The sequence below is a fragment of the Schistocerca gregaria genome, chromosome 1, assembly GCF_023897955.1.
Source record: "Schistocerca gregaria isolate iqSchGreg1 chromosome 1, iqSchGreg1.2, whole genome shotgun sequence".
In the NCBI taxonomy this organism is placed as follows: Eukaryota; Metazoa; Arthropoda; class Insecta; order Orthoptera; family Acrididae; genus Schistocerca; species Schistocerca gregaria.
The window spans coordinates 73,759,673-73,784,870 of record NC_064920.1 but is presented as its reverse complement, the minus strand read 5'-3'; positions in this window follow the sequence as shown (position 1 = coordinate 73,784,870).

Genomic DNA, 25,198 nt, shown 5'->3' with positions numbered 1-25,198 from the left:
TACTACTATTTACGTGTGAGAACTACCAGTCACCGCAGAATGTTCACGTTATTTCTAAACTGTCATCAGAGCAAAGGAAAAGAGAAAATTTAAGCTGCAAAGGAAAAAAACTTATATTAAGCAAGTTCTTGGAACTTGTTGACCTGAGAGCGTCTCTCACATTCAGTGTCTGTACATAAACACTCATGCACGTGTGTGTTTCAAACGTTTCAATCTTTCACGCCATTGCCACACATGTCGGAAAAAACACATTCATTTAACGTTTCACAACAAGAAGCTATAATTCAAGAGAATGTAGCTGTTTTGTACATTATAACAGGTCTCCTTTTACCAATGCGATACTATATCATACAAGCGTTTACGAAGCAAATCGTGGGAGCCTGTCTCACCCTGTCTAGGTTTCGTTAAACGATAACGCCACAACGAGAAAAAAAGGCTTGTCAAGAAATATTGCATGGTGCCCTAGTCATCTCTTCCACCCGCCAGGCGGCACATCATTGATATCAATTTGATAGCCTAATTAACTGAATTGATCATTAGAGTCACTTTGTATGGCAACTTCCATTTTTTTTTCAGCCGTCGGATTACATTCGCCAAGTAGGCCAGCTGGGAATCCATGGAGGCACCACAACGTTCTTTTCGAGGAACACTGTTGAGAAATGACACCTCAAGTCTGCAGTCAAGTCCACCATTCAATCACATATTTGCAGTGGATCTTGTAGAGACATCTTTTAATGATTACAACCACTGCTGAATCATATTCCTGCCACTCTCGCATTTTGAAACGAGTCACCTTTTTCTTTTTCTTGATCCGATCTGCTAAGGATCCCATTCACCAATAACTCCAGTGTATTTTTAGACAGTCCCTCTGCATCTTGTAACTGCTCCTAAGTCTCTGCCCCGCTGTTACTCCAACTTAGTCCATTTAACCGCCGCAATTTAAGTCTGACCTGTACGGAAGTCAGAGAGCGCTATATCTAATACCTTCTGCATCTTGTGGGGAAACAGGACGAGCTGAGTTAATGCGACAGGAGCGCGTTTTGACCACTCGGTGGAAATGGGGACATGATGTCTAGCTCCACCAACCATGTATTGTGTGTAAGGCCAGCGCCAAACGAATCTTTCCACTGCAACATGAGGTAGTAGAAGAGATAGTATAAGCAGTTACAGTGCTGTTTCCTGTTGGGGAAATTAGGAAGACTACACATCATACATGGCATGGATGGAGGTGGACAAAGAATTTGCTACTGCACTGCCGATCTCCAAACTGCAAAGGAGATATGAGTCCCTTAAGATGCATTTACATCTGCGGCGATCCTATGAAATATACAGGTATCGACTCATTGCAGCTGGTGGATCGTGATTGAAGACGCTTCCACGGACTAATGTAAGGTTTCATCACGTGTACTGTAGAATGACCATATCCAACAGACCATCAAACACACGAGAGGGTTCCTGTATTGCTCCTTGATAGGCAGTTTAAAACATTCTTTTTCTCGGATGTAACACACTCAATCAGTGTACACTGCCATACACTTTGTTTTTCTACCATAACTTAGAGACCCGTGTCAGCTGTTGCTAAACTGACATTAACATTTTTCGATCCTCTGACCCTCACAGAAAACTGAACATTACATGGCATAAACTATACAGCAAGCACAGCACAGGCTCGTAGAGATACAACACACACACGATGTTTCTCATGGGCAAAAATGTGCTTGACGTCGCAAGATATGAAATCTGGAAGAGGTTGCGGTATTTTGATCTTCTAAGTTTACTACACGGTATGGGCTGCTCAGACTTACTGCTAAACCGTTTATGTACATTAGGAAGAGCAGAGAATGCATAACACTTCTTCGGCGAAAGCCGGAAATCTCTTTTATTTTACTCGATAATTTGCTGTTGATTAGTACGCATTGCAATATTTCTGAGCGGAAACCAGAGAGCCAGTTACAGAAGTAGAGTGATACTCCATAGGCACGCAATTTAGTTAGAAGTCTCTTGTGAGGAACGATATAAATCTAGAAATACGGAATCAGTTTGGCATCCCCTGTTGACAACACTCATTACTTCGTGCGAATAAAGAGCTAGTTCTGTTTAACAACAACACTATTTTCTGAATCCGTGTTGGCTGTGTGTCAATAGATAGTTACCTTCGTAGTAAATCAAAATGTTCGAAGGCAGTTTGGGGGTAAGAGAAATTATTTCATAGGTTTTAGTCCGATTTGAAAACGTGGCGTATTGAAACTTCATTTTTATTTAAACGGTTATTTTTCCTAGTTGTTGAACAACATTAACCGATGCAGAGCTATTTTTCACAGTGAGAAATTGGATCACAGGTTCTTTTTCTTTCACCCTAAAAAATCGAAAGAAAACTTTATTTGTCGTTGACTTATATCAGTAACGTACTTTTTAAAGACGTACTGATGTGTAAGTAGTGTCCAGATCCTGAAATATCATTTAAAACGCTCTTAACATAATCAAGACACTTCCAGTAAAGTGTATTACTAACGGGTGGGGCTAGGGGGTGGGGTACTTTGTTAGTATTTAAAATTGCAAATTTCATTACTTACTGTTGACTTTTACTGAGAATATACTATTTAATGAGATATTGATGAGTAAGTGAGGTGCTGAGCCTGAAAATTACAAGTATGAGATTCATCGATGATGACCTACATAATGGGTGAACTTTAACTGAGAAATTTAAAAAACGTTATGGCATCTGGGGGAAGAATTCATTAAGAATAATAAATATTTTCTTTCAAAATTTTAAAATATGAAGTAACTGACTAGATTACAATATATTCGAAAGGCGAGCGTAAGTAGTTCCCCCCCCCCCCCTCACTCCCCCTTTGGGTATTGCGAGGGTTACTAAATTTATTTATTACGACGTTCCATCTACTGTCATGATCAGATAAAAACTTAAAATTAGTAAAACGGAGTAGAGTGTTAGTTACAACAAAAGTAGGTTTTATTGTGACTAACACTGAACAAAATTTTACGAGTTTCAAGTCCCGATCTAATGATGGCATTAGTTGAAACGTCGTAATAAATAATTTATTAAGCGATGTAGACCGTTTTATTGGCAAGAACCCATTACAATAGCAGGCTGATTGAGGGATTTTTCTGTACATAATCAAACACCCTTGCAGTCCCAGCTACGGATTGGTTACATCCTGAATGAGAACTGTGTGGGATGAGTAGCCGCAAGCGAGCGCGCGCGTTTGTGTGTGTGTGTGTGTGTGTGTGTGTGTGTGTGTGTGTGTTTGTGTGTGTACGCCCCAAGCGGACATTGCGGTGCTGAGATTAACCGGCAGTTATCTGCATGACAACGAGACGTGGTCAGGCGTCGAACTGTTCCCTACACTGATGCTCACACAGCTGCTTGTCGTTTTCTCGTGTGTGTAAACCCCCACTTCGGCTGATGTTCGGAAGGTGGTTTAACTTTCACTACTGGTTACATTCATCGAATATCATTAGGCAACAGCGATGTACGTAACTATCACAGTCTGACATACAGGCTGGTCGGTTGATAGTGACCGGGCAAAATATCTCACGAAATAAGCATCAAACGAAAGGACTACAAAGAACGAAACTCGTCTAGCTTGAAGGGGGAAACCAGATGGCGCTATGGTTTTCCCGTTACATGGCGCTACCATAGGTCAAACCGATATCAACTGCGCTTTATTAAATAGGAACCCCCATTTTGTTTTACATATTCGTGTAGTACGTAAAGAAATATGAATGTTTTAGTTGCCGAACTTTTTTCGCTTTGTGATAGATGGCGCTGTAATAGTCACAAACGTATAAGTACGTGGTATCACGTAACATTCCGCCAGTGCGGACGGTATTTGCTTCGTGATACATTACCCGTGTTAAAATGGATCGTTTACTAATTCCGGAAAAGGTCGATACTGTTTTGACGTATGGCTATTGTGATCAAAATGCCCAACGGAGGTGTTCTATGTATGCTGCTCGGTATCTTGGACGACATCATCAAGTGTCCGGACCGTTCGCCGCACAGTTACGTTATTTAAGGAAACAGGAAGTGTTCAGCCACATGTGAAACGTCAACCACGACCTGCAACAAATTATGATGTCCAAGTAGGTGTTTTAGCTGCTGTCACGGCTAATCCGCACATCAGTAGCAGACAAATTGCGCGAGAATCGGGAATCTCAAAAATGTCGGTGTTGAGAATGCTACATCAACATCGATTGCACCCGTACCATATTTCTATCCACCAGGAATTGCATGGCGACGACTTTGTACGTCGTGTACAGTTCTGCCACTAGGCACAAGAGAAATTATGGGACAATGACATATTTTTTGCACGCTTTCAAGGTGGATGACGAAGCCTTATACCAACAGCGGTAACGTAAATTGGCATAATATGCACTCTTGGGCAACGGAAAATCCACGATGGCTGCGAAAAGTAGAACATCAGCGACCTTGGTGGGTAATGTATGGTGCCGCATTATCGGAGGAAAGATAATTGGCCCCCATTTTATCGATGGCAATCTAAATGGTGCAATGTATCCTGATTTCCTATGTAATGTTCTACCGATGTTACTACAAGGTGTTTCACTGCATGACTGAATGGCGATGTACTTCCAACACAATGGATGTCCGGCACATAGCTCGCGTGTGGTTGAAGCGGTAATGAATAGCGTATTTCATGACAGGTGGATTAATCGTTGAAGCACCATACCATGGCCCGCAAGTTCATCGGATCTGACGTCCCCGGATTTCTTTCTATGGGGAAAGTTGAAGGATATTTGCTATCGTGGTCCACCGACAACGCCTGACAACATGCGTCAGCGCATTGTCAATGCTTGTGCGAACCTTACGGAAGGCGAATTACTCGGTGTTGAGAGGAATGTTGTCACACGTATTGACAAATTCACTGAGGTTGATGGACATCATTTTCAGCATTTATTGCATTAATGTGGTATTTACAGGTAATCACACTGTAACAACATGCATTCTCATAAATGATAAGTTCACAAAGGAACAGCTACCACGTTGGAAAAACCGAAAAAAGTGTTCAAACGTACCTACGTTCTGTATCTTAATTTAAAAAACCTACCTGTTACAAACTTCTCGTCTAAAATTGTGAGCCATATGTTTGTGACTATTACAGCGCCATCTGTCACCCAACTAAAACTTTCATATTTCTTTACGTACTACACAAATATGTAATAAAAATGGGGGTGCCTATTTAAAAAAAACGCAGTTGATATCCGTTTGACCTATGGCAGCGCCATCTAGCGGGCCAACCAAAGCGCCATCAGGTTTCCCCCTTCAAGCTAGACAAGTTTCGTTCTTTGTAGTTTTTTCGTTTGACGCTTATTTCGTGAGATATTTGGCCTGGTCACAATAAGTGGACCACCCTGTATAATATTCTAAAATCTTCATTCACTTTTCGATACGCAGATGTGTAGGGCCCTTTCCTTTCTTCTTCATTCTCTACCCCATAAAGGTTAAGCATCGACAAAATGTCAGGAGAGCCAGTACTGGAGAGATGGAGTCCCATTTGGGAAAAACTGGGAAGTCATTTCTAGTTTCGTAGTCTGCTTTACGACCAGTGGATGTTATCTGAAACCGTTTGCCTGAAGTGTGTGGTGGGAGCTATTTTTAATTTAATTCTGGAACGAACAGATAGCCTAGCATAAGTGTAAGGATATTTTGTACGTGCACGCAGAGCAAATTTGAGGACTTCCTCGTCGTAAGGAGGTCAGCATTGTCGCTGGCGATCACAGGCGGTGCAGTTGTCGGCAACGTCATGAAATCAGTTTCTTCTTTTCTCTATTGTTGTTTCACTCTTCACGCCGCATTTATACAGTGCGATCGAACTGGAAACGCTGTTTGTTGTTCTGCTTGTGTAGACTGGTGTGTTCATCCCTTCCCGATGCTCAGTCCAACTTTCAGCTCCGTACTGCCGTCACGTAATTTTTAGTAGCAACTTCAGTGAAGTTGTGTGCTATGAAACTAGAATAGCGGAATTTAGAGTAACTTTTATGACAAGACGTTTTATGTTAAACTTGGGAAATCCGTGAGTGTGGCCTTTGAAAAGTTGAAACAGACCTGTGTTGAGCGATCCATACTGAGAGCACATATTTTTCGCTTGCACATCTCACATGTGGATGGCAGACAACACCTTTAGACCTTCAACTTCAAAAGCCGACGAAAACATCGAACGTGCGTATATTCCTGAGAAATCGGACCGACGTTTAACAATAGCTGTGGTGGGTGACCTTTTAAATTCCACCGTGCACCAAATTTTTTAACTTATGCCTTGTAGCTACAAATAGGGCAGACTTTATCGACAACATTGGTATAGAAACGGTGATTAGCGATCATGATGTCATTATAGCAACTATAGCTACGAAAGTTAATAAATCAGTCCAGAAGGCTAGATGAGTGCTTGTGCCTAGAGTACATAACCAGTTGTTAGCATCTCACTTAGGCAGTGAACTGACATCACTTAGTCCCAGTAAGATGGATGTAGAGGAATTATGGGCAAAGTTTAACCAGATTACAACAATATCAGAAGTTGAGTCCGCCTTGATGCAAAACACCTTGTTATATGTTTAATTTCTTTATTTTCCCAAACTAGTTTCGGCGACAAATATCACCATCGTCAGTGGGCTTTTTTAATCTAGAACATGCAGAGAATAGCATGGTTACACAAACAGAGTGGCACATTATTACATTTTTACTGATCGTTTTTTGAAATATACTTTTTTATACTACCTTATTTATTGCAAGTTACATAATGTTTTTGAGCATTATTTTTGCTGTTTGCAACATATTTACTCCGTGCTTATGTCACCGTTTTTATTCACGAACATCATGTCATCTGCAAACTGTATGAGCGGCTGTTAGTAAACAAATACTGAAGGTGAACTGTGTATATCAGCAATATACTCTTGGGATTGCAGCAGCGTTGTGGAATGCAGTGTAATGAAACTGTTACTTAGCTATTTGTGTACTTACGTTCGTTGGATGGTGTGGAGACGCTTTTATATACACAAAACAAAACTTTCGCACTTTGTTTTGGCTCGCGGGTATTACGCCATCTTGCCGTTCGCGCGTGTCGCGAGAGGTGTATCGCATGTGGCGAGAGAGGCTATGAAAACTGTAGCGCGAATTACGACGACTCCTGTTCTTTATTTATGTCTGTGTGTGTGATGGGGAAGTGGTCCTATTGCGTGTGTGTGCTTGTCTGTTCTGAGTCCTTGGCCAGTTCTCTCATAGCAGTAAAGAGTGTGTTATTGCAAAGTGTTGTGTTTTCGTTTATTACATTTTTCCCTTCGACTATGGCCTTTTGTATATAGTAATTTTCTTCTATTGTTAATTGTTGGTATAGACTGTTGCTGTTTTTCAGAATGTGTAGATCGTTTTCAATATTAGTGGGGTTATGGTTTTTGTTCATTAGATGTTCTGCAAAAGTTGAATGTGTGCTGTCACTCTTTAGAGCTCTCATGTGTTCTGTGTACCTTGTTCGGAAGTTTCTGCTTGTTTGTCCTATGTACTGGGCCTGACAGGAGTTGCAGGTGAGTTGATATATTCCAGCGTTGCTGAATTTGTCTGCGGTTTCTCTGTCTGGTCTTAGTCTTTTCTGAACTGTATTGTTTGTTCTGAATGTTATTGGGATCCCTTGTTTTTTCAATATGTTTCCTATTCTATGTGATATTTTGTTATTGTATGTAAGTGTGTACCATCTCCCTCTATTTGCTGGAGTGGTGTGGTCTGCTGTGTTCAAAAAATGGTTCAAATGGCTCTGAGCACTATGGGACTCAACTGCTGTGGTCATCAGTCCCCTAGAACTTAGAACTACTTAAACCTAACTAACCTAAGGACATCACACACATCCATGCCCGAGGCAGGATTCGAACCTGCGACCGTAGCAGCCGCACGGTTCCGGACTGCGCGCCTAGAACCGCGAGACCACCGCGGCCGGCGGTCTGCTGTGTTGTCTGTGTGTACTGCATGTTTCCGTTTTATCTTGTTGTTGAGTTTGTTTATAATGTCTGTTTTGTAGTCGTTTTCAACAGCAATTTGTTTGATTATATTTAGTTCCTGTGTGTAGTTTTCTGGTTTAAGAGGTGTTCTGTTTATCCTGTGGAGCATGTGTGTGAAACTGGCATATTTATGTACTGTAGGGTGGTTGGATGTGCTATGGATAACAGTGCTTGTGGATGTGGGTTTTCTGTAGACGGAGAATTCATGTTGGTGGTTGTTTCTTGTGATTGTAAGATCCAAGAAATTTAGTGTCTGGTTTTTTTCTATTTCCATTGTGAAGTGGATTTGTGGGTGTACTGTGTTGATGTTACTGTGTAGCTCTTCTATTCTGTTATGTGTTTCATCTACAAGACAGATTATGTCATCCACATATCGATACCAGTAGATTATTTTGTACCCTCCTTGTTTTACAATGTTATTGAATATTGTGTTCTCTATATGGTCCAAGAAGATGTTGGCTAAGGTTCCACTGATGGGGGATCCCATGGGTAGCCCCTCTTGTTGCAAATAGAAGTTGTTGTTAAAAGTGAAGTAGTTTCGTTCTGTGATCAGCCTCAGAATGGATGAGATTTCATTTATTTGTATGTCTGGGAATTTCTTGCATTTTAGCTGTTGTTCTATAATGTTTATAGTTTCTTCTGTGGGGATGTTTGTGTACATGGATGTGATGTCAAAAGATACCAGTTTTGCTGTTGGGGGGATGTTGACATTCTTAATTTTCTCTATTATGTCTCCTGTGTTTTTGAGGCTTCTGTTGTTTGTGTATGTGTATGTTTTCTGTAGGAATGTGTGCATGTGTCTCCCTAGTAAGTAAGATGGGGCTTTTCTGAAGTCAACCACTGGTCTGACTGGGATGAGAGGTTTGTGGACCTTTGGCAGGCTTGTTAAGAGTGGAGCTTTAGGGTTTTTTTGTGTCATTCTTTTTGTCTGGTTCTGTGTCAAGGTGTGTGTGATGTTTTTTAAGAGAGTCTTTTCATTTCTTTGGTATCTTTGTGTTGGGTCACTGGTTAGCTTGCTTATTTTATTCTCTGCCAGAAATTTTTCTTTTTTTCAATGTATTCTGCCTTTGTTATTAACACTAGAGCATTCCCTTTGTCTGCCTTGGTGATGAGAGCATTGTGTTGTTTTAGTTTTCTGTGTATACTGTTAATGGTTTTCTCATCAGCTGTTTTTTTATTTGTGTTTATTGATGGTTTGTTCCTTCTGATGTTTTGTTTCATTTCCTCTGTCACTAATTCTCTTGTTAGGCCTGGGTTGAAGTCTCGAGTGTTAGTTTTTTCATGTTGTCCTATGATGTATTCAGTCTCAGTAATAAGATTTTCTATGGTCTTATGTGTTATGTGGGTGTTCAAATTGTATTTTGGGCCTTTCCCAAGTAGCTGTTGTTCTTCTTTTGTGAGTGTTATGTCAGTAAAATTAATCAAGCGTTCGTGGAATGTGTGTTGTGTGTGTGTCTCGGTTTTGGAGCAGTTTTTGTTCAAGAGTTTATTTAATTTCTGTTCTTGTTTCTGCCATTTCTTTTGCATTATTGACTGTGAGTGGTGATTTATTCTTTCTATTGTGTCATACAGTACTGATGAGCTGGAGATGTGGTTTCCTAATTCTAGGTGTAATTTGTATAAGCTGACATTCAGTTCTTGTTTTTTTGAGTATAGAGAGCTAATTTCATATTTCAGCCAAGCTTTTTCAGCTGTTCGTTTAGCACGCTGTGCTGCAGGTGACATGTTGTTTACATTAATTTTAATATAATTAGGAATGATGTTGTTGGCAGAGCAAATTTTGTTGTACTTGAGGTGATCTGGAGACTTAAGTGCCTAATAAGTCGATAAAGGATGTAGAAGACTCGCCATGGTTTAATAACAATATTCGGAAAATGCTCAGGAAGCAGAAACTGTTGCACTAAAGGTTCAAAAGAGAACGCTCAAATCATGACAGGCAATGCTTAGTAGAGATTTGTGTCTCTGTGAAAAGACTGCGCGAAGCATACAACAATCACCACCGTCGTACCTCAGCAAAAGATCAGGCAAAGAACCTGAGAAAATTGTGATCCTACGTAAAATCGTTAATCGGTTCTCAGACTTCCATGCAGACCCTTGTTCGCCTGTCTGTTGTGGCAGTTGAAGTAGCAAAACGAAGGCCGAAGTTTTAAATTTCACATTCAAGAAATCGTTCAAGCAGGAGATGATGGAAACATACCGTCATTTGACCGTCGAACAGATTCCCATATGAACAACATAGTAATAAGCACCCTGGCATAAAGCAACAACTGAAAGATCTGAATGCAAATAAGTCACCCAGGCCGGATGGAATCGCAGTTCGGTTTTATAAAGAGTACTCTACTGGTTTGGCCCCTTACCTAGTTTACACTTATCGCTAATCTCTCGTCCAGCGCAAAGTCCCTAGCGACTGAAAAAAAGCTTAGGTGACTCCTGTATATAAGAAGGGCAAAAAAACGGACCCGCAAAATTTCAGGCCAATATCCATAACTTTGGTTTGCTGCAGAATTCTTGAAAATATTCTCAAAAAATGGTTCAAATGGCTCTGAGCATTATGGGACTTAACGTGTGAGGTCATCAGTCTCCTAGCGCTTAGAACTACTTAAGCCTAACTAACCTAAGGACATCACACACGTCCATGCCCGAGGCAGGATTCGAACCAGCGACCATAGCAGTCACGCGGTTCCGGACTGTAGCGCCTGGAACCGCTCGGCCGCCGCGGCCGGTGAACATATTGTCAGAAAATAATAAATTTTCTTGCCACCGAGAACCTTATGTCATGGAATTAGCATGGTTTTAGAGAGCATCGTTCGAGCGAAACTCCGCTTGCCCTTTTCTCACCTGATGTACTGCTAGCTACGGATGAAAAGCAACAGGCAGATTCCATATTTCTAGAATTCCGAGGAGCATTTGACACTGTTCCCCATTGATGGCTATTAAAGAAGGTACGAGCATGTGGAATAGATCCACAGATCCGTGAGAGGCTCCAAGACTTTTTAAATTATAGAACTCAGTACGTTGTCGTCGACAAAAAGTGTTCGTCAGAGGCAAAGTTATCGTCAGGAGTGCCCGGTGAAGTGTAATAGGATCGCCGTTGTTCTCCATACATATAAACAATTTGGTGGACAAAGTAGTTAGTAGTCTGAAATTGTTTTCTGATGATAATACAGATGAGTAGGAAAAACAAATCAGTAAAATTCAGATACGGCATTACTTGTGTCCTGCTTGACACTGTCACTTCGTTTAAATATCTGGGCGTAGCGTTACAGAGCGATAGGAAATGTAAAAAGCGAAGGCGAATGGTTGACTTGGGTTTACTGGGAGAATTTTGGGAAAGTTTGGTTCATCTGTAAGGGAGACCGAATATAGGGTGCTGATGTGACATATTCTTGGTTACTGCTCGAGTGTTTGGGATCCGTACCAGGTTGGATTATAGGAAGACAATCCAGAGGTAGTCTGCTACATTTATTATCAGTTGATTCTAACAACACGTAAGTGTTACGGGGGTGTTTCGGGAACACAAACGGGAATCGCTGAAGGGAAGACGCTCTTTTCGAGGAGCACCATTGAAAAAATTTAGAGAACTGGCATTTGAGGCTGACTGCCGAACGATTCTACTGCCACCAACATACACTGCACGTAAGATCTACGAAGAGAAGCTACAAAAATTAGCGCTCATACGCAGCATATAGATAGTCGTTTTCCCCTCTCTCTGTTTGCGAGTGGTACAAGAAATGTAATGACGCGCCTTAGTGTGGCTTGAGGAGTCTATGTAGATGTAGAAATTTTGCACGTGCGAAGGGTGTGTGCCAAAACGGTGCCGAAGATCCTCACAGCCGAATAGAAGGACAAACAAAGAAACGAGTGCCTTGATCTTCTGGAGAGGACTGCCAACGACCAAGAATGGTTCGGGCGTGTGATCACAGGATTTTTGAGTACTACCCTGTGCCAAAACAAAGTAAGGGGTGGCTTCCTGCGACATTTACTCTGCCGAAAAAAATTCGAATGAGTAAATTAAAGATCAAAACAATAGTGATTTTGTTTTGGCCAGAAGCGGTATTGTGCATAGAGAATTTATTCCCCAGTGACAAACTGTCAACCAAGTTTTTTACAACGATGTTTTTGAACGACTCAGGAAAAGGGTGAGTCGAGCGAGACGGACCCTGCACACAAATGGATGCTGCATCGTGACTGTGCTCCCATGTCCGCACACTACCTCGTCCGTCACGGAATTTTCGTCCTCGAAAGACATTCCCGTTACTCCGAGACCCCCATTCACCTGACTGAGACCTTGAAATTTTTTTCTTTTCCCACAATTGAAACATATCTTAAAAGGACGGCGTTTTGTGTCTTTAGATAACATTCAAAAGAATGTGGCCGACGTGTTACAGGCCAAACAACTGAAGCTTTTCATCGCTGCAACCAACACTGGGAACAACGATTTCGCCGACGTACAGCTGCCAAAGGGAACTACTTTGAAGAAGACAATACTGTTGCTTGGAAAAAAATTCGTAGATAAAAAATCAGTCTCATTATTTTTCTCCTCAAATCTCTCAGTAGAGGAAAGGCCACTGACCTGATAGGACACCAATACTATTCTACATATACCCGGAAGAGCTAGTCTCTCTTCTCACAGCTGTGTGCAGTAGATCTCTGGAGGAGCAGAGCGCTCCTCCTAATATTCGGAAAGAACGACAGATTATTCTTGTTTTCAATAAGGGTTGTCGGAAAACGCACGAAGCTATAGCATATACCTCTGACGTAGGCCGTTTCTAGAATTTTGAAACATGTTTTATACTCGTATATTATGACATTTCTGGAGACGTAATCTCGTCTGCACGAATCACCGTGGTCTCTGAAAACAACGATCGAGTGAAACCCAGATCAGTCTGTTCTTCCACGAGACCCAGAAAGCAGTAGGATACAGGCGCCCAGGTAGATGCCGTGTTCTTTGACGTCCGGAAGACATTCGATGCAGTTCCGCACAGCTGCCTAACGAACAAAATACGAGCATACCCAATTTCATACCTACTGTGTCACTGGACTAAAGAGTTTTCAGCAAACAGAACACAGCATGTCATTCCGAAAGGAGAGTAGTCCATAGACTTAAAAGTAACTTCGGGCATGCCCCAGGAAAGTGTTATAGGACCTTTACTTTCCGCAATATACTCGTATATAAATCACTAATAGACAACGTCGCAAAAAAATTGGTTCAAATGGCTCTGAGCACTATGGGACTTAACATCTGAGGTCATCAATCTCCTAGAACTTAGAACTACTTAAACCTAACTAAGCTAAGGACACCACAAACATCCATGCCCGAGGCAGGGTTCGAACCTGCGACCGTAGCGGTCGCGCGGTACCAGGCTCAAGCGCCTAGAATCGCTCGGCCACTCATGCCGACTAACGTCACAAGGTCCAGGAGACTTTTCGCTAGAAAACTGTAGCCAGATGCACGGAGGATTGAGGCTTCGTTCAGGCAGTGGCAACTGACACTCATCATAAACAGATTTAACGTAGTTCATACACACAGACAGAAAGATCCATTGCTGTACAATTATACCATTGTAGCTCAATCAGCAGAATAATTACTTACATAAAATATCTAGGAGTACGCAGTTTCAAGTGGAATAACCACATAAAATTAATCGCGCGTAAAACAGACTGAGATTCATTGCAAGGGGACGTATTCCATGAATACAGGGGGTAGCTTGCAAAACCCCCATTTGGACAATACCTGAATACTGCTCGGCAGTGTGGGAGCCACACAAAATGGAACTGGCAGAGGAATTAGAGAAGATCCAAAGAAGAGCAGCACGTTTCATTACAGATTCATTTAGTAAGCGTGAGATGCTCAGTAAGCTCGAGTGGCAGACGCTGCAGGAGAGGTGTTCTGGTTCACGGTGGTCTGTACTGTTCTCCGAAAGCGTACGCTGCTAGGAATGTTAATCAAAATATTGCTTCCTCCTCTCGCAAAAATACCACAGAGATAAAATTAAAGTTGTTCGAGCTATCATAGAAAGTTGTCAGCAATGGTTCTCCCGCAATCCATTCGTGACTGGAACAGGAAAAGAAGGAAGTGACACTGGTACACGAAGTAGCCTCCGCCACATACCTATACATGACTTGAGTAGAACATACGTAGATAAAGATGAAGATATCGAAAATGATATGTCCGGAAACCAGTACCTGGTGAGGCATCGGTTCTTGAAGATCCACAGTTCACAGCCTGTATTTTATTTACGGATGAGGTAGGATTCACAAGAAATTGCATATAAAGTACAACAACACATACGTGTGGGCAGATGGAAAACCTAGAGAAATCATAGTGCTAAGGCATTAAGATCGCTTCAGTATCAATGTCTGTGCAGTTTGTCGGCGACAGGCTCATAGGGGCACGCACTCTAACAAGCAGATTAACAGCTGCTGTGTATCACCGATGTCTGTGAGATGCGTTACCAGTGGTAAAGATGACGTTGCATTGCAGAAAGACAACTGCGGTTTGTACACGAAGGGGCCCCACCTCTTTCTCTACGGATCGCGCGATAGTACTTCACCGCAATTGCTCCAGGAGGTCCAGTGTCGCGGTCTCCCCATTCACCAGATCCGAATCCGCTGAATTTCTGACTACGGGAAGTTAAAGGCAGTGATTTCTGCCCAACCCATCTACAGCTTGCAGACGGAACAGGAGCGCGTGACCAGTGCGTGTGATTAACTCCGAATGAAACCAGGGATGTTTGAAAGAGTGTGGGTTTCAATGTGAAGAAAGGCAGAGGGATCTGTCAGGATGCTCGGTAACCACATGCTAGTGGGAACGACGGGATAGATTGGATCTTATTTCAACAGTTGTTGATTTCCGGACCTACCGTTATAGAAACATTTCTTCTAGTTTTGACCAGTAGTATCTCATGTAGGAATATGTGACAGTTTTTAAAAATTCTTATACTATTCAGCCACATTAATGTGACCACCGACATCAGCGTGTAATAAGCACTTGTGGATGGCAGGTGGCAGAGCACTAGCAGTGGAGAGTACACAGAACGTGTTGGAGGGAGACGAAAACAGTGCAGTCGTCGTAATGTGGAAACGGAGCAATTTATCTGACGCCCGAAAGGACGACTAGTAGCGCTATCCAAAACTGGCGTCGAGGCAACTATGGTGTATGCAATAATTACACATTTTTGCCTCCAGGACAGTGATGAACTTGAATATTAAATTATTATTCGTTGTTTCTTGTTTCCTTGTTATTTTTCTCTTCCCAAAGCCTCCTCACTCTTTGTCTGTGCTCCTATTCCGTCCTTTCATTCACTTTAAACTTCGTATTCAAAATTTAGTTTTTGAATGTGTCTCTTTCATTTATCATTTCAGTCCTGATCCCTGCTTGTTTTAGGTCTTCTTTTTCTTGAAACAAAACTTTTTTTATTTAACTGTTTACTACATCCAAAATCCTCTTTGGCAGTCTGTTGTTCTTCATTCTATGTATGTGTCCATAGAATGTTAGTTGGAGTTCTTTATCATGTCTGGGAGCCTGTCTGTGTGTTCATATAATTCTTTGGTTGGTCTCTTCATCCATAACCCCTCTCTGTCTACTGTTCCAAAAAAATTTCTCTGGATCTTACGTTCTGTTTTCTTTCTGTCTCCGTGATGCTTGATGCTCCGATTATGGTCGTTTCTGGTAGTACACCTGTACCGTAGTGCCTGAATTTAGCCTGTCTTGAAATAATATTTCTTTTATAGTAGTGCGTCCACGTCAGCTTATGTGGTTTCTGAGTTTTTTTCTGTTCCTTGCAGTTCGGATGCCTTGTTTGATCCTCATGTTTGTATATATTCCCAAAGACAACTGAATTTTTCCACTGTGTTAAACTTTCCATCTTTTGGGTACATGGCTTGGTTGTTGTTGTTCTTCCTTTTCATGTATTACGTCTCCTCACACGATATCTGTGCACATATTTTCATAGACTTCATGTATCTATTCCAGTGCTCCTTGTGCTTCTTGTCTATTGTTGATGAATGTTGCAAGGTTATGTGCAAAAGCCAGGCATTTTATGATCGTCTTATTTGCACATGTTCTCCCATAGCTGAATTCCTTGTACTTTTTCTTCCCATTGTTCGATAATTTTATTCAAGACAATGTTGAATAACAGCGGTGAGAGACCATCTCATTGTCTGACCCCTGTATGTATCTGGAATGAGTCTGACATTACTCCTACTAATTTTCTTTTCGTATCAGTGTCCTAGTTTTCCTGTATGTTCCATATTTTTCTAATGTGTCAAAGAGGATCTGCCTGTCTATGGAGTCGTAAGCCTTCTTGAAGTTCACAAATGTGAGTACAGTGTTGCTCATCTGTCTGACCTTCAGGAGCATTCGCAAGTACCAATGTTGTTCAGTACAGGATCTTGCTTTTCGAAAGCCTCCTTGGTATTCACCTATCTTTGTATCAGCTTATGGTTCTACTACATTGAGTAATGCGTTGGAGACAATTTTGTACGTGACTGGCAATAATGAGATACCTCTATAGATATTAGGATCTGTCTTGTCGCCCGTTTAGTGGAGTAGGTGAATCAACACACATATTCACTCCTGTGGAATTTTCTCTGTATTCCATATTTCTGTGAGAATTTCATGGATTTTCAATTGCAATGTTTTGCTCTTTGAGTACGAGAACTTGGAACTAATGGCGTCTTCTCCTGGGGCTCTGTTGTTTTTTAGTTGTTTTATAATTTATTCTACCTCTGTTATTGAAGGCGGTTTTGAATCAGGATTTGGTATTGTTCTCTTGAAGAGTATTTTTGCTTTAAGCTTCTAGCAATTGAGCAGTTTAGCAAAATAGTTTTTTTAGAATTTTGCAGTTTTCTAGAGTATTTGTTTCCAGAGGTCTGTCTGCTCTTTTGATGCAAATATTTGGAAGCTGATAAACCTTCATACCTTCTCTCAAAATTCTGTAGAAATTTCTCATGTTATTTCTCTTGAACTCTTCCTCGATTTCATGTAGTCTATTTTTGTCATATGTCCTTTTCACTCTTGTAATACCTTTCGAGGATTGTTTCTGGATTTTGTGGAAATCTTGCCAAGTCTGTTTTATTCTGTTGCTGCCAAACTTCTTCCTCGTCTGGACTCTACGTTCAATGACCTGATCACAAGTTGCATTCCACCATCTATGTTTTCGTTTTCCAGGAGGCTGACCCCATTCTGAATCGTCATCGTGAGGTCTGTCCAATTTTCTGTTGAACTTTGATTAATTACTTCAACAATTTTGTCTTCATTTGCCTTAAGATATTATTTGGTCTTACATTTTACCTCTGTGTTGCCTTTCAGTTTCATGGAATTGGCGTAATTTTCATTTGTATCTAGTGATGGTCGGACTCGAAGAATCCTTTGCATGTCCTCATATTGAGCATGTCGCTTTTATTTTTGCTTGTGATGGCTATGTGATCTATTTGAAGTTCTCCCCACACGTTTTTGGACGTTTACCGTGTTGTGACTTTTCGTTTTGGCTTTTGAAATTGCGTTGACATACTTTTAATCATATATATATATATATATATATATATATATATATATATATATATATATATATATATATATATATATAAAAGTCAGTATAAATTTGAAAACTTAATAATCCACGGTTTAATGTAGATAGAGATGTAAAAATTGACACACATGCTTGGAATGACATGGGGTTTTATTAGAACCAAAAAGAACCAAATTTCACAAAAGTCCGATAGATGGCGCTGGACAGCATAACTGCTACCGTGACGGGTGAGAGGTACGCCGATATGTTACGGAATCGCATCATCCGCAGCCTGGCTGATAAACACCTGCTGGAACGTACGATGTTTATGCAGGATGGAACTCCACCCCATATTGCTAGACGCGTGAAAGATCTCTTGTGTGCGTCGTTTGGTGATAAAATTCCAATAAAACTGTCGTATAAACACACAAATACTAATATAAGCATTTGTAAAGTCTCTAAACTGCAAATAATCATTGGGATTTTGTTTAAAGACAACTTCAGAACCAATTCTGTATCCTTCTGTTTGTATCATTCCTCATGTTCCAATGGCTAGGGTAACGTGGTTATGTTATAATTTCTGTACTTCTTATGTTAATAATATAAACCTGAAAGAAATTATGCTTTTATTTGATATGATTATGATTCCTTTTCATAGCACTGAGTTTGAAATACTTTTCTAGCTTTTTTGCGACTGTGAACAACGAGTCAATCTAGACGATGCTGATGTTGTGGTGTTACTGATCGGCTGCCATTGGTGTAGCCTTAAATGCACATCACATGATCAATAATAGAACTTGTATTTACTCAAAATTTATCACATGAAATCCAATGCCTTATAAAGAATCACTGCATTGGAAAGCCCATAGAGAAATAAAGATCCAAGTTCATGCATCACACTGTTAGCAAAAAGTCAGCACTCACTGCTTACGCCGATTTTTCCCTTAGCTCACATCATTAAGATAATTCCGTTTTCTCTTGTTGCTGATAATCAACATTTTACCTTTTAATTCAAGAGAAAGAGGAATTATAAAGGCGATCTTGTCAGAACTTGATTACAATTTACATTGCCTGTTTTCACGTTTCATTTCCAAACCACTCAAGGAGGTAAGACAGTATGGAATAAATATTAAAGAACAACCAAATGGAAGAATATATAATAAAAGGAATTAATTTACGAAAGGAAAAAGGGAACTGTTATCCAGACTCTATATTATGTCACTACTCAAGAGAAGGACAACCGTATTTTTTCGCTTATCTTTCACGTGCATGCAGCATTTAACAGTGAAATCTTCGTCTATAAAAAAACCTTCAGGTAATATAATTTTTTCCTATTTATTGATTTTTAGTTGTTCTGCTGACTTTCAGTGAGCAATGGAGAAGTTACACCATATTTTTGTATACACTCTTAGTCACTGATTCAGATAAGGACAAATGTTACGCCCTATTACCAGGTGGATGGTTTTGTTGATCATAAGTTATTCAATATTCTTTTAAAGACTTTTTCCTTACATTTTGTGTTATAGTAAAAAATACGAAAAATTATTAAAAGCCGGCCGCGGTGACCGTGCGGTTCAAGGGCGCTCCAGTCCGGAACCACGCGACTGCTACGGTCGCAGGTTCGAATCCTGCCTCGGGCATGGATGTGTGTGATGTCATTAGGTTAGTTAGGTTTAAGTAGTTCTAAGTTCTAGGATACTGATGACCTCAGATGTTAAGTCCCATAGTGCTCAGAGCCAATTGAACCAATTTGATCATTAAAACGACTACAGAAGAAAACTGTAACGCGGAGTTTAACAAGGTACAAAGCGAATTCAGTTTTCAGGCAATGGAGAAAAGGATAAAAGGTCTTATATTGAACAACAAAAGAACTTTACAACACATTCGCATAATCAGAAATACTATCCAGTGTTTCAATAAAACTGCCTACAAATCTCAACAATTTGTAAGTGGAGTGTAAAGTCTTAATAAGTCAAGTTTTACAACTGAAAAAACGTATAAAGGTCTCCTGTTAACCATATTTTCTTTGTCCAAGGAACAAAAACAATTAAAATATACTGTAGAAGAATTAGAAAACATAGTCAACGGATCTTTGGAAGAGCAGGGAGCTAAAGTATAGAAACAGTTTAATGATCAGTGCAGGTTCATTGGCGGTGACTTTTCACAATGGCATTTGTACAGGATGAAGAACTTAGAAGCAAACTCCATTCAGAATTAGACTGTATGATAAATGAATTGACCACAGCCGCATTGTCCAATGGGACAACTCTGGTGATTCAATTAGGTCATAATTAGCACAGATAAAATCTGTGATTCTTCAACTTCTCCCGGCGTATTTCTTGCTCGAACAGTCCACGGGTGTACTGCCGGTCCATAGTGTCCAACGGGCACAATGTTTCGGCGATCACACATGTCGCCATCGTCAGGTGCGCTGACGAACTGAGCTCCCGAGGGCTGACGGCCGTCCTAAATCCCCTTGCCCCGCGAGGCGTTCTCTCCGCAGTCCGCGCCCGCGGCCAAGCGTCGGCGTTCGCTGAGAGGCTGGCGTCGGCGTCTGTGGTGGCGTCGATGTAACTGCCTCGTCCGCTCTGGTCGCTCGTTCGTTTTCTTTGCTGAGCCTCTTTTTAATTAGACTCAGTGCTGGTTCCCATGCCTTGCTGAGGTTATAGCCGCAATCGCTGTTGATGAGTCCGTCCCTGGTACGAATCTCGATAGCCTCTCTAACGACGCTGTCCCAGTATTTAGATGTCTGTGCCAAGACCCCGGTATGTTGGTAGTCCATTTCGTGATTTTCGGACAAACAGTGCTCTGCGACTGCCGACTTGGGGTACATAAGTGGAGTGTGCCTCTGACGTTCCCGGCAACGATCTTCGATGGTGCGCACTGTCTGTCCAATGTAAGTCGTCCCACACTCACAGGGAATCTGGTATACCTCGGCCCTCCGCAAACCGAGATCGTCTTTGACACTTCCCAATGAAGCTCGTGTTTTATTGGGCAGGAGAAAGACAGTTCCTACTCGGTGTTTCCTCAATATCCGTCCTATTTTCCCCGGTAGTGCGCCAGTATACGGTATATTGGCGGTGGCTGTCTCTTCCTCCGTGACTTCTTCCGTCTCCACACGCTACACTATAAAGGTGGGGCGGAGAGCGCGTTTGATCTGCCATTCCTAGTACCCGTTTCTCCGAAATACAGTTTTGAGGTGTTCCATCTCATAGATAAAATAGATAAAATCTACTTCAAGTAAAGATTTGCTAGAATCGCGTGACCAAGTTACAATGCGAATCAAAGCGTACAATAGGAACTGTTTGTAGTGAGAGGAATGGTTCATGGTACCTACCAACTGCTAATAAAACATGTGAAAGTTACAACAATCTTTATGTGCATCACACAACGTACAGCAACAAAATTACCAGACTGTATACCGTACGAAGTATGGGTCACACCTTCATTAGCCTGTATTCCACTTAAAGATAGTTTACTTAAGCACACATAATTCCAGGTATTTTTGTAAGATAAACGTACTCACATCCAGCTGTGATCCTGAAGGCTTTCGAAGCTGTGCTACTTAAATCCTGGAGTGAATAGCAAAAGATTAACTTCACAACAGGCTATATGCAGTGTGATGGGGCGCCTTACGCAGCTCAAAAGGCACAATATTGCCTAAGTAAAAACAATTTGAAATTTTTATCTAAATACTGGTCACGATATCTCTTGAACTCACTAATCAGGCACTCAGTCTTGAAGTATATCAAACTAAACACGGTAGTTCCCGCATATATTTTAAGAAATATTTAGACATTTTATCCTATTAATCTATTATATTCCTAGTGTTGGTTAATCTTACTGTCATTTTATAGGTTTTTATGTTTTTCCTTTTTCGTTTTTCTCTTATTGTTGTTCTTTAAACCCTTTTATATGGCCATTTGTCATCTTTTTTTTGGGGGGGGGGGGTAGACATTGCAGGACAACTCACGACCCTCCATGCAACAATCTAGTATCATAAACACTACACTACGGCGACTGCGCTACTCGGCTTCTGCGACACTGCACCCTCCTTAGGAGAACAGCGTCTCGGCGTTACGTCCTCCTAGTCCAGGAACCAGTCACCGGTCCTGCATACTCCGACTCCCGATGACTGATGTTCGCCATGGCGGTGATCTTCTTAGAACTTCCGTTGTCGCCACGTTCTTCGGTACCTTTCTGCTCGTTGCCTTTCGCTGGAGCTTCGAATTTACCCTAGGTTGCAGGATCCTTATAGAGCTTCATTCGAAGGACGTGGATCGTGTCTCTGATCTTTCGTCGTCTTGTGTCGGGATCGGAATCTTCAACTTCATAAGTAACATCAGACAACTGTCTTACAACCTTATAAGGTTCTAAGTAGCGCCTGAGGACTTTCTCAGAGTGATCAACTTTCCTAACAGGAGTGAAGATCCAGACGAGGTCACGAGGCTGGTAGACAACAGGGCGGTGGATCGCGTCATACTTTCGGCGACCGCTTTCTTGAGACTGCAGCGTGCGGAGTCGAGGTAACTGCCGAGCTTCCTCAGCTCTCGTTAGCCCACATAGTCGTCGTCCACGTCATCAGGATGGTAACGAAAGATCAGTGTCCATCGTCGTCGTTGCCTCACGTCCATGCTCCAGGAAAAATGGCCTAAATCCTGTGGTGTCTTCTTTGGCGGTGTTGTCGGCAAACGTCACGAAAGGAAGCACCTTGTCCCAATTGCTCTCCTCAACATTGACAAACATTGACAGCATGTCGGCCAAGGTAGTATTAAGGCGTTCAGTAAGCCCGTTAGTTAGCGGATGGTAGGCAGTCGTCATGTGATGACTTTCCCTTGATTCGTAATTAACGACCTTGGGGCACCGTGTTTTAATACAATGTCTTCCACGATGAATTTGGCTACCTCGGATGCTTCGGCTATTTTCACGGCTTTTGTAATGGCATAGCGTGTCAGACCATCAGTGTAAACAATAATCCATCTATTGCCATTAGCAGACGTTGGAAATCGTCCGAGGATGTCAAGCCCAACACAATGGAAAGACGTTTCGCCTGGTGGAATTGGTATGAGTCGGCCAGGTGGGTTCTGGGGTACTGCCATTCTCCTCTGGCACACTCGGCAGTGCGACACATAGTGACGGACGCTCCTAAATAAACCTGGCCAGAAAAATCTCTTGCGGATTCTATCGTATGTCTTAATAAATCCTAAATGTCCGGCCTCAGGTGTGTCATGAAATTTCTGTAGAACATCTAAGCGCATGTGTTTAGGAATCATCGGTAGCCATCTCTTTCCAAACTGATCGAAGTTTTTCTTCCAAAGTAATCCATTAACTTCCTTAAATTGTCCTTTCACATCCTCTGACCGATTTAAGGCAAGCAGAATTTGAGATATCGTGGACTCCTTCTTCTGCTCAACAGAGAGATCCTGGAGTGCAGCGAGACAGTCACTATCTTCATCAAAGTGTTGATGATCTTGTACAGGGTTTCTTGAGAGACAGTCGGAATCTTGGTGTTTCCTTCCACTTTTGTACACTATGGTAATGTCATACTCTTGAAGAGGTAATGCACATCTGGCAAGTCGTCCTGTTGGATCCTTAAGGCCTGTCAACCAACAAAGTGAATGATGGTCTGTAACAACTGTGATGGACTTCGAAAGAGATACTGTCGAAATTTGCACATGGCCCAGATCACAGCAAAACATTCTCTTTCTGCAGTTAAATAGTTTCTCTCGGTTTTTGTAAGTGTCCTTTTCCATCCGAAATCTGCACCAGAACAACACCGATCCCATACCCACTGGCATCTGTGTGTAGTTCTGTGGGTGCTCTCTCATCATACAGACCAAGTACAGGGTCAGTCGTCAGAGCTTTTCGCAGCGCATCGAAAGAATCTTGTTGAGCACTACCCTAGATAAATTCAGCATAGGCTTTTAACAACTCTTGGAGTGGCCTGGCTTGATACAAAAGTCTTTGGTAAAACGATGGTAATAAGAACACAATCCGAGGAACCTTCTCACACCTCTAATACTTTTAGGAATAGGATATTCCGTTATAGATCTCACCTTTTCTGGGTCTGGCCGCACACCTTCGTTTGACACAAGGTGCCCTAGTATTTTGATTTCTTTTGCTCCAAAGAGACACTTTCTTGGATTAAGTTTCAGTCCGGCTTTTTGGAGACACTTAAGAACGGTCCTCAGTCCTTTTATATGTTCATCAAATGTGTCTGAGAACAATATAATGCCATCTAAATAACAAAGACACATTGTCTACTTCAGGTGCCTTAGAAAATTATCCAACATTCGTTCAAAAGTTGTTGGTGCATTACACAAACCAAACGGCATTACCTTAAACTCATACGGGCCCTCAGAGATGATGAATGCAGTTTTCTCACGATCAGCTTCATCTACTTCGATCTGCCAGTATCCTGAGTACATGTCCGTGGCTGAGATAAACTTAGCCTCTTTCAGACAATCTAGTGGATGGTCAGTTCGTGGAAGAGGGTAAACGTCCTTTTTAGTTATTTTAATAAGCTTGTTGTAATCAACACAAAAGTGCCAACTGCCGTCCTTCTTTCTGACGAGAACCACTGGTGATCACCATGGGCTCTGCGGAGGCTGAATGATGTCATTCTTCATCATTTTCTCTACCTCGTCTCGAATCATTCTACGTTCCGTTGCAAACACACGGTATGCTCTCTGGCTTATTGGTTAATGGTCTCCAGTGCTAATGCGATGCTTCTAATTTGCTCTTCACCTGCAGATGAGGCATTCAGTGAGCTTTTGAATAATGGCAAGTTCCTTAGTGAGATCTGGTGACAGTCGAGCTAGAAGATCTTGTCTCGTAGTGGTAGCGCTAATTTCACCCACAGTCTCTGCATGGGAGATTTCTATGGCGCTCGGTTGTTCTGCAATAAACGTCTCAGCGTTTGCTACGCACATGCGTCTTGGAAGGATCTGCGGTTCTCGGCGACAGTTGACTATCCACAATTCACCGACTCAGTTCTTAAACGAGACGACAGAGGCTGGAATGACCAAGTTATTCTTCAGTGCTGTGCTTCTCTTACATTCCACTACAAGATCCCTGTGTTGATGCATCGCATGACACATGACAGTTACCTTTCTAGCGATGACTGCCGGAATGATCACTTCATCCAGCACACATAGTCTCCACACACTCGGATGCGCATCTTCCTGTCCACAGTATCTTATCTCGTCTAGCATAATCTTGGAGCGCCCACAGAGAATCTTTCAAAAAGTCCCGTGCGAGAATGACGTCATGAATACACTCTTGTAAGACGATGAATTCTAAGGGCTGTGTATGGCCACTTATATCCACACGAATGACACATCTTCCTGTAGGTTTTACATATTTCCCGCTAGCCACCTTCGGCAGAGATGTTTTGTCGTCGACGAATACGGTTTTCTGCAACTGGCGACGGTACTTCTCCGAAATGACTGAATATGATGCTCTAGAGTCCACAAGAGCCATCCGTGATGATATCGACGTAGTTTCCTCTCATTTTTGTAGTGATCGATGGCGGAGGATTTTTCTCTTCGGCGGCCTCACCTCCAAGGAAGGTCGCACCCCTTAGTTTTCCAGGTTGCGGTGGCTATGTGATCGGCTGGAGCTTCTAAACGGCGATGGAGACCTCGACCCGTGTGTTGGGG